This window comes from Oryzias latipes, chromosome 14 (genome assembly GCF_053564925.1).
Source record: "Oryzias latipes strain Hd-rR chromosome 14, Olatipes_Hd-rR_3.1".
Lineage (NCBI taxonomy): Eukaryota > Metazoa > Chordata > Actinopteri > Beloniformes > Adrianichthyidae > Oryzias > Oryzias latipes.
This window is the reverse complement of record NC_136250.1, coordinates 19,564,174-19,581,313: the sequence shown is the minus strand read 5'-3', so window position 1 is coordinate 19,581,313 and position 17,140 is coordinate 19,564,174. Positions and strand designations below refer to the sequence as shown.

Below are 17,140 nucleotides of genomic sequence, written 5' to 3'. Positions count from 1 at the left end.
CCACTCACCTCCTCAGAGATTCCAAAAGCACCTCCTTTGAATACAAAGGTCTCATACAAGTGTCTTTGAGTTTTCTGAGCATTTGCGATCAACCGGGGGAGTCACGTGATTGAAAAAAAAATAAAAATTTGCCAATACATGAAACTGCGAATATTGAAACAAATCAAAAAAATGATTGGAGTGGGACTTTAAAAAATAAGCATCAGTGGTTGTCTGTGTGTGTGGCTCTGAATACTCTTAATTAAGACAGGGTTTAAAAATATGTTATTAAATTCATATTCAGTCAGAAAATGTCATATTGGTTTGTCAAATCCATGAACAGTATTCATTTGTACAAGCAATTTTTTGTATTTCAGCTTCAAAAACAGCTTTTCTCTTTTAAAATGATTCATGTTTTTTAAGACAATTTCCATTTTTTTTAACTGCAATAACTTATGCTAAAACTGCTTTTTTTAAATAAAAAAACAAACTTCTTTAAAAATGGAAATATGACAAGTAAATCAGTATTTAATAATACTCTTCTGAATTCCAAATCTAAATAATTGGGAATGTTTTATAGCCTTGTTCAGGAAGAAGTCAGTAGATTATCTCACCTTCAACAGAAGCAAGTTAGTATGTTAAATGTTTATAATTCCCAATTAGTAATGTTAAATGTAATAAATGCAAAATAAAAAAAAATGGAGGATTTATGATAAATATTCATAATATTATTGGTCTGTTATAGCATTATACGCTCATATTAGCATTCATGGTGGTGGAAAAACACTAACAGTGTTTTTTTTGTTTTTTTTTCCATCTCCTTTTTAGACCTTTTTCGGTAAATGTTTAAAGTCATCCGAGAACTGTTTTGTACACTCACCTGTTCTTGATTAAAGCTAACTCTTGCCTGCCGTGATTACGTCTTGTCTGTTGTTAAAATGAATCTGAATTGCTAGCCAAAATAATTTAAGAAACAGAGGATGAAAATAGAAAAATTCAACAGTATTGTAGAATGTCAGGAAGAATCTTGTAGTGTGCCACTCATCACAGCGTTGCATGTAGTCTTTGTGAATAAAGCCATAGTGTTGTACATTCTGAAGGAAAATGTGTAACATTGTTGGACCCTCTGGAAAAAATACATTCTTTTCAATTTAACGTTTGTCTTTGCAAACTTTCAGCATGTACCTCTTTCTACATTAATGGCACCTTCAAATGTTTATTTTTCACATTATGGAGTGGCATTTTGTCATCAAACAATGGCTCAATACTCAAGAATTGCACACATCCAGCTTGACCTTTATGCACTCCATTTTACTACAAACAATAAATAAATACAGAAATCTTTTTGTAATTTTGAAAAAAAGATTAAATGTCTTCTGCTGTATCTTTTCTACCAGTTAGGAAAAATAAAGTGAAAGAAAAAGAGAAAGAAAGAAATAATAATTATTTCTTTTACTCTTGAATTTAAATTAGTTTATAAAACATTTGGGATTAAATCACAAGGTCAATTACCACTGTTCCGAACTGACAGAGAAATTATCTTTATGTACAAAAATGTTATTTGACCTTTTAAAAGTGCAATTCCTCTACCACTGGACTGGCAGACAGGGGGATGGTTCCCCTTTTTGAAAGAGGGGGCAGAGGGTGTGTTTCAACTACCAGGAAGTCACCCTCTTCAGCCTCCCTTGGAAAGTTTGTCTGATAGTCGAACCTCAGATACAAGAACAACAGTGCGGTTTCCATCCTGGTTGTGCAGCAGTGGACCAGCTCTAGACTTTCTTTGGGATGCTTAAAGGTTCATGGGAGTTCGCTAATGCTGTCCACATGTTTTGTGAATTTGGAGAAGGCGTTTTACCATGTTCCCCGTGGTGCCCTGGGTAGGGTGCTCTGATAGTCGCGGTGCGGTTGGGGTCTGGGGACTAGGAGCTTGGTTCCCATAGCCGGCAGTAAGTCGGATCTGTTCCCAGTGCATGTTGAACTCCAGCAGGGCTGCCCTTTATTTGAAAGTGAAAGGTTTTGCACTTTCGTGTGTTTCTTTCAGTTTCAGTTTGTTTCTTTTTCTTGTTTTATCTGCAGCTGGATGACTAATATTGCTGCGTGTAGAAATCAGGGTTCGATTCCCAAGGGGCACAATAACCTTCAACCAATGTGGGAGCTTGGGCAAGACTTTTTGTACTCCTGCTACATTTTAGACACAAAGGGGCCCAAGTCTGGGTCTTGCTGTGACAGTCCCCAACCTGGATAAAAATACAGGGTTGTGTCAGGGAATCAGTGAAAGCTGATTCACTGTGGCAAGTTATACCACTCTAACAAAAATGGCAAAAAAACTACGCCAGGTCTGCATTACTGCTGTTAAAAGAATGAGGCGACACAAGGGACAAATCATTGGTGGACGACATGAATTTGTTGTGATTGATGAGAGTCACTTCCAACATAAAAGAAAGGTAAGCAGAAGGCAGCATAGAATACACAGAAAGTGACTATTTCCACATAAATTTCTAAATACGTGTGACCAGTGCTGAAAGTTTTTCGTGGCTGCATGAACCCAGAAGAGGGTTTTGGGTTACGGTAAAAATAAGGGTCAGATTAATTCACCACGTGGTTTCCAAGCACAGCTGTTTCTGCAACTCACCTCTCCCCCAGGAGATGGGTCAACTATAAGAATACATTTCACACACTTAGGGTGTGTAATAGCTAATATTAACTTTAACTTTAACTTCAAAAGCATGCGACCATCAACAAAATCCAGCCTTGGACGCACTTAAAATAAATGCTGGCATGTAGAAATGTGCATCTTGGTTGCACGAATTACGTGTGGCTAATGTGAATTTCCATCAGTTTTTGTGCTTGAACTCACATAAATATGTATGAATAACATCAGCCTTTAAAAAAAAGCCCCAAAGAAAGACATCTATACTGAAAAAAGGAAAAGGCATTTGTGTTTGGAAATAACAACTGTCATACAAACAGTATTCATTCAAAATAGTATTTGGGGTATAATAATCATCAAATACTAACTTTCACATATGGTGCAACCAGCACAAAAAAGTGATGGAAATTTATGTTGGCCACACGTAAAATGTGCAGCCAAGGTGCGCATCTGTGTGTTGCCTGCATATGAGGGGCCGTATAAGACATTATTTATTCTGAACCATTCACATTCATACATTCTTGCTCTCACAGTCATATATACTCTCTTTCGCATACATATATTCTCTTACGCATCCATATATTCTCTCTCTCACATTCATACATTCTTGCTCTCACAGTCATATCTACTCTCTTTCGCATACATATATTCTCTTACGCATCCATATATTCTCTCTCTCACATTCATACATTCTTGCTCTCACAGTCATATATACTCTCTTTCGCATACATATATTCTCACTTGCACATCCATATATTCTCTCTCTCGCATGCATATATATTACTTTACACATACATACATTCTCACTCTCATTGTCACTCTTAAACAAGAATGTATGTATGTGAAAGACAAGTATATATGAACATGTGAGGAAGAGTTTATATGTGTGTGTGAGAGAGGAGTATGCATGAAACGGAAGTTACTTTGCATGAAAAGGAAGGCACTTTGAATGAAAAGGAAGGCACTTTGAATGAAACGGAAGGCAGATGATTTCTCGTGCTCTGATTGGACGAGAGGCCGCCACCTCCCATTTTGAACAGACGCTAACACGAACCAATAAGAAGGCCATCGGAACTTTAAGAAATATTTTATCTTCACCTCAAGTGGTCACAAATCTGTCTGCATCTCTAGAGACACAAAGGAATGTCTCAAATACCAATAATGGTAATAGAAGTGCCACCGAAACAGAAAATCCGTATCCACCTTATTCCTAGCCCCCATGAGCCTTTGCGTGAATTATGGGCGACACTTCCTGTGGACGCTGGAACACGCATTTACATTAAAACAAATTCCTCTTGTTTTCGATCCATAACTACATATAAATGTGGGAAAACCAGCTGTCATTTCTTAAAAAAGGCAACGGTGAGGTGGAGATGAAATATTTGTTAAGGTTCCGATGGCTGCAGGACCCCCGTGGCTACTTCTTGCCGGTTCGTTTTTTTTTTTAAATAAACTTTATTAACAATATCTTGCACATACAAAATACCAAACACAAAACTCCACTGTGTGCAAAATACAATCTTCACGTTCGCCATGAGAATGAACAAAAAAAACATAATGATAACCATGTAAAACAGGTTATGCAAAAAGAAAACAAAAATAATAAGGCAAAGGAATCTGTTAAAGTTTCAGGAGAGACCATGTTTCAACTGTTCTGACAGCTTTTTTGTTAGTGGAAGATTTAATACTGTTCACATACAAAACCATTTCTTTCTGAAAAACATAAAACACGTTTTTTTTGTTGGCATATTTACACTTGTGTATAAAGTATTTAGCCATAATTATAAGTAAATTAACTACATATATTTTTTCTGCATTAAGTCTTTCTTGTGTAAAATATCCAAAAATAATATGCTCGTAAAATAATCTATAATCTTCACATAGATGAGTTCTTATAAAATGTATCACATCTTTCCAAAATAGTTGAGTGAAAGAGCAAAACCAAAAAAGATGAGGCACAGTTTCTGGTGAGGAATGACAGAATGAACAGTTTATGTCCAGATCTTTTTTAAACTTAGTAAAGAAATGTTTCACTGGATAAAATTTGTGAAGAATTTTGAAAGAAATTTCTCTGATTTTATTGGTGATGAAATACTTTTGTGGCAGGGTCCAAACCTTTTCCCACTGAATTCTACATCCAAAGCTGTTCCAGTATGAGATAACATACGGTTTTGTGGCAATCTCATTTTGAAACAGAGAACGGATACTTTGATTATTCCTGCTACCTGAAAAACATACCTTTCCACACCACAAGTCTGTTAATTTGGGATTTCTTGCTGGTTCATGTTAGCGTCTGCACTGTAATCCCTAGCGAGTTGACTGAACTTAAAAATTATTGTGTAACAGATTACGCAACAGTTAAGTTATATTATTAAAACTTTTAAGTTAACATTTATTAAAATTCATATTGTCAGTTGGCTTACATTTGTATTATTTCATATAAAAAATATTAAGATTCCTCAACTTATAAAAGAGAGATTATTTACTTAAAGTTTTTAATATTTTCCAACTAAAAAACGCTTTAACTAACTATATTTTTATATTACTCAACTCATAAAATATGTAAAATTCACTCAAATGCTTTATAAATTCTTTAACTCATTAAATGTGTAGCATTGAAAATATTTAAAATTCTTCAGCTTAAAATGTATTCTAAACAGAGATATTGATACTGCCCCACTACATTTTAAAGGCTAACATTGATAAAAACCAACAAACGTGAAGGCCACACAATAGTGATTGCATAATACACTTTTTTTAATTGCTCTTTAAAAAAAAGCACAAATATCAAGAGGATGAAGAAACAATAAGTGCAATAAAACTGCATTATAAGAGTGCCACACAACATATTGACAAAAAGAGTTGGTTTTGTATTGTACGGCAGAAAAAGCATATGATCACAACAAAACACATTAGTTACATAACACTTAAACCAACAAATAGTCCATTCTGGAAGACTCACTCAACGAAACATTCTTCAGCGTCAATAAATGTCCTTTCAGTGGTTTGCTGTCCTCAAGGCTCAAGACAGCATTCTGAATAAATATGAAGGCAAGTTCAAGTTTTTTGGGGTGCTGTAGGTCCAGAGCATAGATATCCCCGAAGAGTTAGAAGAGATTAGTCAGCCAGATGTGTGGGACCACTGACGGCAGCATCAGGAGCATCACCACGACAACTGAGAAGATACCCACAGCAGTGTCTGTGAGGTCTGGTATTCTGGAAAATACAAAACAAAAAACACAGATGAGTTCAGACCCTCAAAGATATTCATCACACTAATGTCCAAAACTGACATTCCTGCCATCTGTCAATGGGAATCTTTTCATGCTAACATTCTGTTAGCTTTTAATCAACTGGCTATGATGTTTTAAGGACCAACTCCAATTAAAATTGTGTTTTTAAAAAGTTCTTTAGCATTTTTCTGAAGGAGGACATTTATAAAATAATTTAAGACTAAAGCTTCATTTTTCTTTATTCAAATAATGATGGATCAGGAGCAGAAAAAGGTAAACGAAAATGTTCCCACTCCTTCCAATCAGGAGTCCCTGATGTTCGTCTCATCTTCCATCTCATTTTTAAAACCATTTAAAAATATCACTCAGTTTACAAACTACAAACAATTGCCCTATTTATTATGTCACTCAATAAAATCTCAATCAATATTAAAGGATTAGTGAAAACCATTGACAGGGAGTCGTTTGCACTTACTGTACAGGTCTTGAAGAAGTTGGAGGCATCTTCATGCAGATAAACAGGAAGTGCAAGGAGGACAAGTGCCCGTCTCATGTTCACGTCACGCTGGTCCTAAAAGAATAAAAATAAATATCCATTACCTTTGAAGCAAATGCAGAGCAAACACTTCCAATATTTATTTAAGGAACTTTAAGAAATAATAAAATGATACCTTTTCTAGATGTCTATTTCTAGTGAGAGTACAATACAGTGTTCATGGCATGATCCACTTCAGGTCAAAGACCCAAAGTCATTTTTAAGGCAAGTTACACCTTGGCTTCTTACAGCTGTTATCCGTTTTTGAATTATGCACATTAGAAATTCACCTGGAGGTCATAAATCCTAACCAAGCTGGCCAGTTCCTGTCTGTTTTGGTGGACTTAGTCTCAGAAAAGGGCAGCTTTAAGTTACACAAACATGTAAAAACTGCACAATTTCCTCTGACTGCATCTACTCTACATAAATCCATTTCAGATCTTGACAGATGAGTTTTCATGGTTTCAAATGATGGAATGGTGCTAATGCAACATCATTTTATTATTGTAATATACTGTCATAAAGACATGACAATATTCCAAAGTGTTTCCACATACATGGCAGTGGAAACACTTTGGAATATTTGCTATGTAGTACTGCAGTATTATATGTAGTACTGCATAGTGCCAAAGTAACAGAACACAACTTGCACCTCCATTCCATTGTGCCACCTTCAGCCTGCAATCTAAATATGTTTAGTTCAAATGTAAATAATTTCAGCTCTATTTAGACCTTTGGCTAGTTAAAATGTGCATAAATGTTTCCATGCTGCCGTATAAATCTAATAATGGTAATAGTTCAGGATGAATGCATTAAATAAGTATAAAACTCACCCACTGACACCTCTTTTCTGGTGAAATGGTGACTTTCTGGTGAACTTTCTGAAGTTCAGTTTCTGAAGTTCAGTATCTGAAAAAGTCCAAAAGAGATTTTTTAATGTTAAAAAATGTTTCAATTATATTCTGATCAAAAAACATTTATTGCACTACACAACCTATTGCATTTTTTGTTTTTTTAAAATAGCTGATCAGGAGACAAGTTACCTGGCTGGCCTTGGCGTCTACCTGAGGTGAAACACTGAACACTCTGTAGTTCGTTACCTGAACACAACACGAGCACGTTGATTAATTTATTTTTACAAAAACCTTTTTTATAACGGAGATCAGTGATTTATAAAAGCTTAAAGCTGCATTCAAAACCCAATGCTTCCATGTAGCAACCAGGCTTAAAACTGTTGGCGGTAGCTCCTCCCACACAACCGTTAGAGGCTTTGAGTGACATTTTTGGACAAATGTCCAGCAGCAAACTTTAGCCACAGACAGAGGCCTCCAACGCGAATTTCACACGCGGATCATGTTTAGTGTGATTGCAGCATAACAGATCATTTCTACCTCTGAAAAAAAAAAAAAAACCTCATCACTGTCGTAACTTACGGGCAGAAATGCATTTTGGGTTTGGCTCGCCATACGTCTGCTAATACGACAAACTAATCATGTATGCATTGCCACATTAAGCTCTAAAACAATCGTAACACACATATGTTTAAACAACAGTAAACCACATTTACGGTAGTATAAGAGCATTCTTAAAGCATTCATTCAAAATAAACCATGAACGATACTTACCAAATTAAATCAGGGCTGAAGACAAGACGGCACCATCAGCGATGAGGCGGATGAAAAAAAAAAACCCGAGGTTGGGGCGTCTTGAAGCGGGACGAAATCGCAACGCTTTGCAGAAAAATAAAATGCTCGACTTTCAATTTCAAACGTCGCATACTCGCATTCGGCAAATCCAACATGGCCACCTGAGCTAACGTAGAGAAAACGAAAGACCCTCCCACCAGTACGTGATGACGTCATGACGCTACTTCAGGGATCTTAAAATTTTTGAGTGCTAGATACAAATAAGCTTTAAAATATTTAGCACTGTTAAGTTAAATTTGAAAAAATCTTGATAGAGCTTAATACTTTATAGTTGAATCAACTACAAAATGACATTTAAGTTGTGTAACCTTAATAGTTATGAGTCAGTACAAGTGATAGGGTTTAGAGTGTGTTCAAAATGGGAGGTGGCGGCCTCTCGTCCAATCAGAGCACGAGAAATCATCTGCCTTCCGTTTCATTCAAAGTGCCTTCCTTTTCATTCAAAGTGCCTTCCTTTTCATCCAAAGTCACTTCCGTTTCATGCATACTCCTCTCTCACACACACATATAAACTCTTCCTCACACGTTCATATATACTTGTCTTTCACATACATACATTCTTTTTTAAGAGTGACAATGAGAGTGAGAATGTATGTATGTGTAAAGTAATATATATGCATGCGAGAGAGAGAATATATGAATGTGCAAGTGAGAATATATGTATGCGAAAGAGAGTATATATGACTGTGAGAGCAAGAATGTATGAATGTGAGAGAGAGAATATATGGATGCGTAAGAGAATATATGTATGCGAAAGAGAGTATATATGACTGTGAGAGCAAGAATGTATGAATGTGAATGGTTCAGAATAAATAATGTCTTATACGGCCCCTCATAGGTGTGTGAAATGTGCTCTCCTGGAGGAGCGGTGAGCTGCAGAAACATCTGCAGTCAGGAATCATTTTATGAGGGGCCGTATAAGACATTATTTATTCTGAACCATTCACATTCATACATTCTTGCTCTCACAGTCATATATACTCTCTTTCGCATACATATATTCTCTTACGCATCCATATATTCTCTCTCTCACATTCATACATTCTTGCTCTCACAGTCATATATACTCTCTTTCGCATACATATATTCTCACTTGCACATTCATATATTCTCTCTCTCGCATGCATATATATTACTTTACACATACATACATTCTCACTCTCATATTCACTCTTAAAAAAGAATGTATGTATGTGAAAGACAAGTATATATGAACGTGTGAGGAAGAGTTTATATGTGTGTGTGAGAGAGGAGTATGCATGAAACGGAAGTGACTTTGGATGAAAAGGAAGGCACTTTGAATGAAAAGGAAGGCACTTTGAATGAAACGGAAGGCAGATGATTTCTCGTGCTCTGATTGGACGAGAGGCCGCCACCTCCCATTTTGAACACACTCTAAACCCTATCACTTGTACTGACTCATAACTATTAAGGTTACACAACTTAAATGTCATTTTGTAGTTGATTCAACTATAAAGTATTAAGCTCTATCAAGATTTTTTCAAATTTAACTTAACAGTGCTAAATATTTTAAAGCTTATTTGTATCTAGCACTCAAAAATTTTAAGATCCCTGAAGTAGCGTCATGACGTCATCACGTACTGGTGGGAGGGTCTTTCGTTTTCTCTACGTTAGCTCAGGTGGCCATGTTGGATTTGCCGAATGCGAGTATGCGACGTTTGAAATTGAAAGTCGAGCATTTTATTTTTCTGCAAAGCGTTGCGATTTCGTCCCGCTTCAAGACGCCCCAACCTCGGGTTTTTTTTTTTCATCCGCCTCATCGCTGATGGTGCCGTCTTGTCTTCAGCCCTGATTTAATTTGGTAAGTATCGTTCATGGTTTATTTTGAATGAATGCTTTAAGAATGCTCTTATACTACCGTAAATGTGGTTTACTGTTGTTTAAACATATGTGTGTTACGATTGTTTTAGAGCTTAATGTGGCAATGCATACATGATTAGTTTGTCGTATTAGCAGACGTATGGCGAGCCAAACCCAAAATGCATTTCTGCCCGTAAGTTACGACAGTGATGAGGTTTTTTTTTTTTTTCAGAGGTAGAAATGATCTGTTATGCTGCAATCACACTAAACATGATCCGCGTGTGAAATTCGCGTTGGAGGCCTCTGTCTGTGGCTAAAGTTTGCTGCTGGACATTTGTCCAAAAATGTCACTCAAAGCCTCTAACGGTTGTGTGGGAGGAGCTACCGCCAACAGTTTTAAGCCTGGTTGCTACATGGAAGCATTGGGTTTTGAATGCAGCTTTAAGCTTTTATAAATCACTGATCTCCGTTATAAAAAAGGTTTTTGTAAAAATAAATTAATCAACGTGCTCGTGTTGTGTTCAGGTACCGAACTACAGAGTGTTCAGTGTTTCACCTCAGGTAGACGCCAAGGCCAGCCAGGTAACTTGTCTCCTGATCAGCTATTTTAAAAAAACAAAAAATGCAATAGGTTGTGTAGTGCAATAAATGTTTTTTGATCAGAATATAATTGAAACATTTTTTAACATTGAAAAATCTCTTTTGGACTTTTTCAGATACTGAACTTCAGAAACTGAACTTCAGAAAGTTCACCAGAAAGTCACCATTTCACCAGAAAAGAGGTGTCAGTGGGTGAGTTTTATACTTATTTAATATATTCATCCTGAACTATTACCATTATTAGATTTATACGGCAGCATGGAAACATTTATGCACATTTTAACTAGCCAAAGGTCTAAATAGAGTTGAAATTATTTACAATTTAACTAAACATATTTAGATTGCAGGCTGAAGGTGGCACAATGGAATGGAGGTGCAAGTTGTGTTCTGTTACTTTGGCACTATGCAGTACTACATATAATACTGCAGTACTACATAGCAAATATTCCAAAGTGTTTCCACTGCCATGTATGTGGAAACACTTTGGAATATTGTCATGTCTTTATGACAGTATATTACAATAATAAAATGATGTTGCATTAGCACCATTCCATCATTTGAAACCATGAAAACTCATCTGTCAAGATCTGAAATGGATTTATGTAGAGTAGATGCAGTCAGAGGAAATTGTGCAGTTTTTACATGTTTGTGTAACTTAAAGCTGCCCTTTTCTGAGACTAAGTCCACCAAAACAGACAGGAACTGGCCAGCTTGGTTAGGATTTATGACCTCCAGGTGAATTTCTAATGTGCATAATTCAAAAACGGATAACAGCTGTAAGAAGCCAAGGTGTAACTTGCCTTAAAAATGACTTTGGGTCTTTGACCTGAAGTGGATCATGCCATGAACACTGTATTGTACTCTCACTAGAAATAGACATCTAGAAAAGGTATCATTTTATTATTTCTTAAAGTTCCTTAAATAAATATTGGAAGTGTTTGCTCTGCATTTGCTTCAAAGGTAATGGATATTTATTTTTATTCTTTTAGGACCAGCGTGACGTGAACATGAGACGGGCACTTGTCCTCCTTGCACTTCCTGTTTATCTGCATGAAGATGCCTCCAACTTCTTCAAGACCTGTACAGTAAGTGCAAACGACTCCCTGTCAATGGTTTTCACTAATCCTTTAATATTGATTGAGATTTTATTGAGTGACATAATAAATAGGGCAATTGTTTGTAGTTTGTAAACTGAGTGATATTTTTAAATGGTTTTAAAACTGAGACGGAAGATGAGACGAACATCAGGGACTCCTGATTGGAAGGAGTGGGAACATTTTCGTTTACCTTTTTCTGCTCCTGATCCATCATTATTTGAATAAAGAAAAATGAAGCTTTAGTCTTAAATTATTTTATAAATGTCCTCCTTCAGAAAAATGCTAAAGAACTTTTTAAAAACACAATTTTAATTGGAGTTGGTCCTTAAAACATCATAGCCAGTTGATTAAAAGCTAACAGAATGTTAGCATGAAAAGATTCCCATTGACAGATGGCAGGAATGTCAGTTTTGGACATTAGTGTGATGAATATCTTTGAGGGTCTGAACTCATCTGTGTTTTTTGTTTTGTATTTTCCAGAATACCAGACCTCACAGACACTGCTGTGGGTATCTTCTCAGTTGTCGTGGTGATGCTCCTGATGCTGCCGTCAGTGGTCCCACACATCTGGCTGACTAATCTCTTCTAACTCTTCGGGGATATCTATGCTCTGGACCTACAGCACCCCAAAAAACTTGAACTTGCCTTCATATTTATTCAGAATGCTGTCTTGAGCCTTGAGGACAGCAAACCACTGAAAGGACATTTATTGACGCTGAAGAATGTTTCGTTGAGTGAGTCTTCCAGAATGGACTATTTGTTGGTTTAAGTGTTATGTAACTAATGTGTTTTGTTGTGATCATATGCTTTTTCTGCCGTACAATACAAAACCAACTCTTTTTGTCAATATGTTGTGTGGCACTCTTATAATGCAGTTTTATTGCACTTATTGTTTCTTCATCCTCTTGATATTTGTGCTTTTTTTTAAAGAGCAATTAAAAAAAGTGTATTATGCAATCACTATTGTGTGGCCTTCACGTTTGTTGGTTTTTATCAATGTTAGCCTTTAAAATGTAGTGGGGCAGTATCAATATCTCTGTTTAGAATACATTTTAAGCTGAAGAATTTTAAATATTTTCAATGCTACACATTTAATGAGTTAAAGAATTTATAAAGCATTTGAGTGAATTTTACATATTTTATGAGTTGAGTAATATAAAAATATAGTTAGTAAAAGCGTTTTTTAGTTGGAAAATATTAAAAACTTTAAGTAAATAATCTCTCTTTTATAAGTTGAGGAATCTTAATATTTTTTATATGAAATAATACAAATGTAAGCCAACTGACAATATGAATTTTAATAAATGTTAACTTAAAAGTTTTAATAATATAACTTAACTGTTGCGTAATCTGTTACACAATAATTTTTAAGTTCAGTCAACTCGCTAGGGATTACAGTGCAGACGCTAACATGAACCAGCAAGAAATCCCAAATTAACAGACTTGTGGTGTGGAAAGGTATGTTTTTCAGGTAGCAGGAATAATCAAAGTATCCGTTCTCTGTTTCAAAATGAGATTGCCACAAAACCGTATGTTATCTCATACTGGAACAGCTTTGGATGTAGAATTCAGTGGGAAAAGGTTTGGACCCTGCCACAAAAGTATTTCATCACCAATAAAATCAGAGAAATTTCTTTCAAAATTCTTCACAAATTTTATCCAGTGAAACATTTCTTTACTAAGTTTAAAAAAGATCTGGACATAAACTGTTCATTCTGTCATTCCTCACCAGAAACTGTGCCTCATCTTTTTTGGTTTTGCTCTTTCACTCAACTATTTTGGAAAGATGTGATACATTTTATAAGAACTCATCTATGTGAAGATTATAGATTATTTTACGAGCATATTATTTTTGGATATTTTACACAAGAAAGACTTAATGCAGAAAAAATATATGTAGTTAATTTACTTATGATTATGGCTAAATACTTTATACACAAGTGTAAATATGCCAACAAAAAAAACGTGTTTTATGTTTTTCAGAAAGAAATGGTTTTGTATGTGAACAGTATTAAATCTTCCACTAACAAAAAAGCTGTCAGAACAGTTGAAACATGGTCTCTCCTGAAACTTTAACAGATTCCTTTGCCTTATTATTTTTGTTTTCTTTTTGCATAACCTGTTTTACATGGTTATCATTATGTTTTTTTTTGTTCATTCTCATGGCGAACGTGAAGATTGTATTTTGCACACAGTGGAGTTTTGTGTTTGGTATTTTGTATGTGCAAGATATTGTTAATAAAGTTTATTTTAAAAAAAAACGAACCGGCAAGAAGTAGCCACGGGGGTCCTGCAGCCATCGGAACCTTAACAAATATTTCATCTTCACCTCACCGTTGCCTTTTTTAAGAAATGACAGCTGGTTTTCCCACATTTATATGTAGTTATGGATCGAAAACAAGAGGAATTTGTTTTAATGTAAATGCGTGTTCCAGCGTCTACAGGAAGTGTCGCCCATAATTCACGCAAAGGCTCATGGGGGCTAGGAATAAGGTGGATACAGATTTTCTGTTTCGGTGGCACTTCTATTACCATTATTGGTATTTGAGACATTCCTTTGTGTCTCTAGAGATGCAGACAGATTTGTGACCACTTGAGGTGAAGATAAAATATTTCTTAAGGTTCCGATGGCCTTCTTATTGGTTCGTGTTAGCGTCTGTTCAAAATGGGAGGTGGCGGCCTCTCGTCCAATCAGAGCACGAGAAATCATCTGCCTTCCGTTTCATGCAAAGTGCCTTCCTTTTCATTCAAAGTGCCTTCCTTTTCATCCAAAGTCACTTCCGTTTCATGCATACTCCTCTCTCACACACACATATAAACTCTTCCTCACACGTTCATATATACTTGTCTTTCACATACATACATTCTTTTTTAAGAGTGACAATGAGAGTGAGAATGTATGTATGTGTAAAGTAATATATATGCATGCGAGAGAGAGAATATATGGATGTGCAAGTGAGAATATATGTATGCGAAAGAGAGTATATATGACTGTGAGAGCAAGAATGTATGAATGTGAGAGAGAGAATATATGGATGCGTAAGAGAATATATGTATGCGAAAGAGAGTATATATGACTGTGAGAGCAAGAATGTATGAATGTGAATGGTTCAGAATAAATAATGTCTTATACGGCCCCTCATATCATTTGGTTTAACCCTAACTCGTAAGCTTAACGTTAACCCCTTCATCTGGGAAGGGAAAGGGGTTAAGGTTTCATCTTATTTTGAAAATTGCCTGCAAATAGTCACTTTCTCTTTTTTAAAAGATGTTTTCTGTTACATTTTTCAATACGTACACATGTAATGCTTCTGTAATTTTGCAAGTAGTTGTTAATAACCAGTGTGTAATATTAAAAGAAGTATAATTTATCACCAATTCTTGATCAAATACAGTAGGTGTACATATAATGAAAATCTCATATTTATTCTTGCACCATTAGTCAGTTATCTGTTTTTACATTAAAAAAATCATTAGCCATAAAAATTTTGTGTATACTGTTTTTGTGTTAATCCTTTTCTTAAAAATTTTTTAAACAGTATGGGAAAGGAAGAATGGCGGGAGCATGGAAGAGAAAGATGTGGGTTTTTGGCATGCTAGGAGTCCAGGGGCAGAGGAGTGGAAAGCCAGTTTTGAGACTTGTGAAGAAACGTACTTGCAGAGAACTTGTACCACTCATTGCCCGCCACATGAAACCCGGGTCCACTTCACTGTTAATCACAGTCAGTTTTACGTAAATCCACAGAACGGTGCTCACACACAACGTATAGAAAGGGCATGGCGGACCTATAAAGAGCAAGTATGGAGGCTTCGGGGAATCAAACTGAAGATATGCTACGTGATCACCTCTGTTTGATTGAATGGAATGAATGGCTTGCAAAAAAATATCACAGTGGTCCACTTGGACGGTTACTACACGACATTAAGAAAAAGTACAATTGATGCACTTAATGTTTTTTTTTTAATGTAGGAAGGGCAGATATTGACTGACTGCTAAAGTTAATAAAAGACAAGTCCTGAATATTATTATTTTTATTCGACCCTAAACTACAATATCAGCTGTCTGACAACAGACCAGCCAGTTGCCCAAATGCCGGCATACATCAAAGAGCTCTGCGGCGGAGCTAGTAGTAGCCTAGCAGGAGCTATCGTATGACAAAGCAGCCTAGTTGTCATAAATCTTTTGATATTTTTCTTATATTCATTGAGACAGTATTAAAGTGATCATTTTTGTTTTTCATGTTCCTTTTTTGAATGAATATGGGTCACAGAGAAGTTCGGTAAAGTTAGAAAGATATTCACAGATTCGGACTTCCGGCCTCAATAACTCTTCCGATAAACGTTCAAATGTGCCAGCAAGTATCTAATTCCTTTTGTATTAACCCAGAGAGTGAACTACAATTTCACTTCAAAAGAAAAAAGATCGTTTTTTCACCTTCTGATCAAAATTGTTCTCTTCGAGGTTTAAATGCAGACACGCAGCGAGCCGGCAGCCAAGGGACCGTCAACAAAGTGCAACCTCTGTGAAACACCATTCTATAAAAATCAATACTCTTTTGAAAAGTGAATACATCTCTACATTTATATGAACTGGTAATGAATATCTGTCAGCATATTCATGCTAAAATAAATATTTTTTGTGTCTTTATTTATTATATTTTATTGCACATATTTTTCACATTTATTAGAGACAAGAATCATAATTAAAGTGATCAATAGCTTTTAAAAATACTGAAACTTCAGTCACCAAACTTTCTGTACTAAGTATTCATGACCTTATTGTCCGACTACAACAAAGACTTGGTCAGAAAACCGCTTTGTTTATGTTTTTCTATTAGTCATATAGAAATATGGATCATATTCGGTCAAAAATCCTCAATAGCTCTGAAGATACTTAAGCTACAGTCACCAAACTTTCTGTACTAAGTATTCATGACCTTATTGTCCGACGTCAACAAAGACTTGGTCAGAAATTAACTTTGTTTATGTTTTTCTATTAGTCATATAGAAATATGGATCATATTCGGTCAAAAATCCTCAATAGCTCTGAAAATACTGAAGCTTCAGTCACCAAACTTTCTGAACTGATTAATCATGACCTTATTGACGGACTACAACAAAGACTTGGTCAGAAATTAACTTTGTTTATGTTTTTCTATTAGTCATATAGAAATATGGATCATATTCGGTCAAAAATCCTCAATAGCTCTGAAGATACTTAAGCTACAGTCACCAAACTTACTGTACTAAGTATTCATGACCTTATTGTCCGACGTCAACAAAGACTTGGTCAGAAATTAACTTTGTTTATGTTTTTCTATTAGTCATATAGAAATATGGATCATATTCGGTCAAAAATCCTCAATAGCTCTGAAAATACTGAAGCTTCAGTCACCAAACTTTCTGAACTGATTAATCATGACCTTATTGACGGGCTACAACAAAGACTTGGTCAGAAAACTGCTTTGTTTATGTTTTTCTATTAGCCATATAGAAATATGGATCATATTCGGTCAAAA

General features: G+C 35.6%; 2 long non-coding RNA genes across 3 annotated transcripts; one reads left to right on the top strand and one right to left on the bottom strand.

The window, feature by feature from the left end:
- Window positions 1-5,368: 5,368 nt before the first annotated feature.
- Window positions 5,369-8,938, bottom strand: LOC144983647 (uncharacterized). Of its 2 annotated transcripts, none has more exons than XR_013647405.1 (4): window positions 7,441-8,938; window positions 7,231-7,306; window positions 6,338-6,433; window positions 5,369-5,845 (listed from the first exon to the last, which is right to left on the bottom strand). It is a non-coding gene; the product is annotated as an uncharacterized LOC144983647 (long non-coding RNA). The 2 variants fall into 2 exon arrangements; XR_013647406.1 differs by having other exon boundaries at window positions 8,023-8,938.
- A 361-nt stretch (window positions 8,939-9,299) lies between these two features.
- On the top strand, window positions 9,300-12,578 carry LOC144983646 (uncharacterized). Its single transcript, XR_013647404.1, has 5 exons — window positions 9,300-9,925; window positions 10,450-10,506; window positions 10,641-10,716; window positions 11,514-11,609; window positions 12,102-12,578. It is a non-coding gene; the product is annotated as an uncharacterized LOC144983646 (long non-coding RNA).
- Window positions 12,579-17,140: the final 4,562 nt, after the last annotated feature.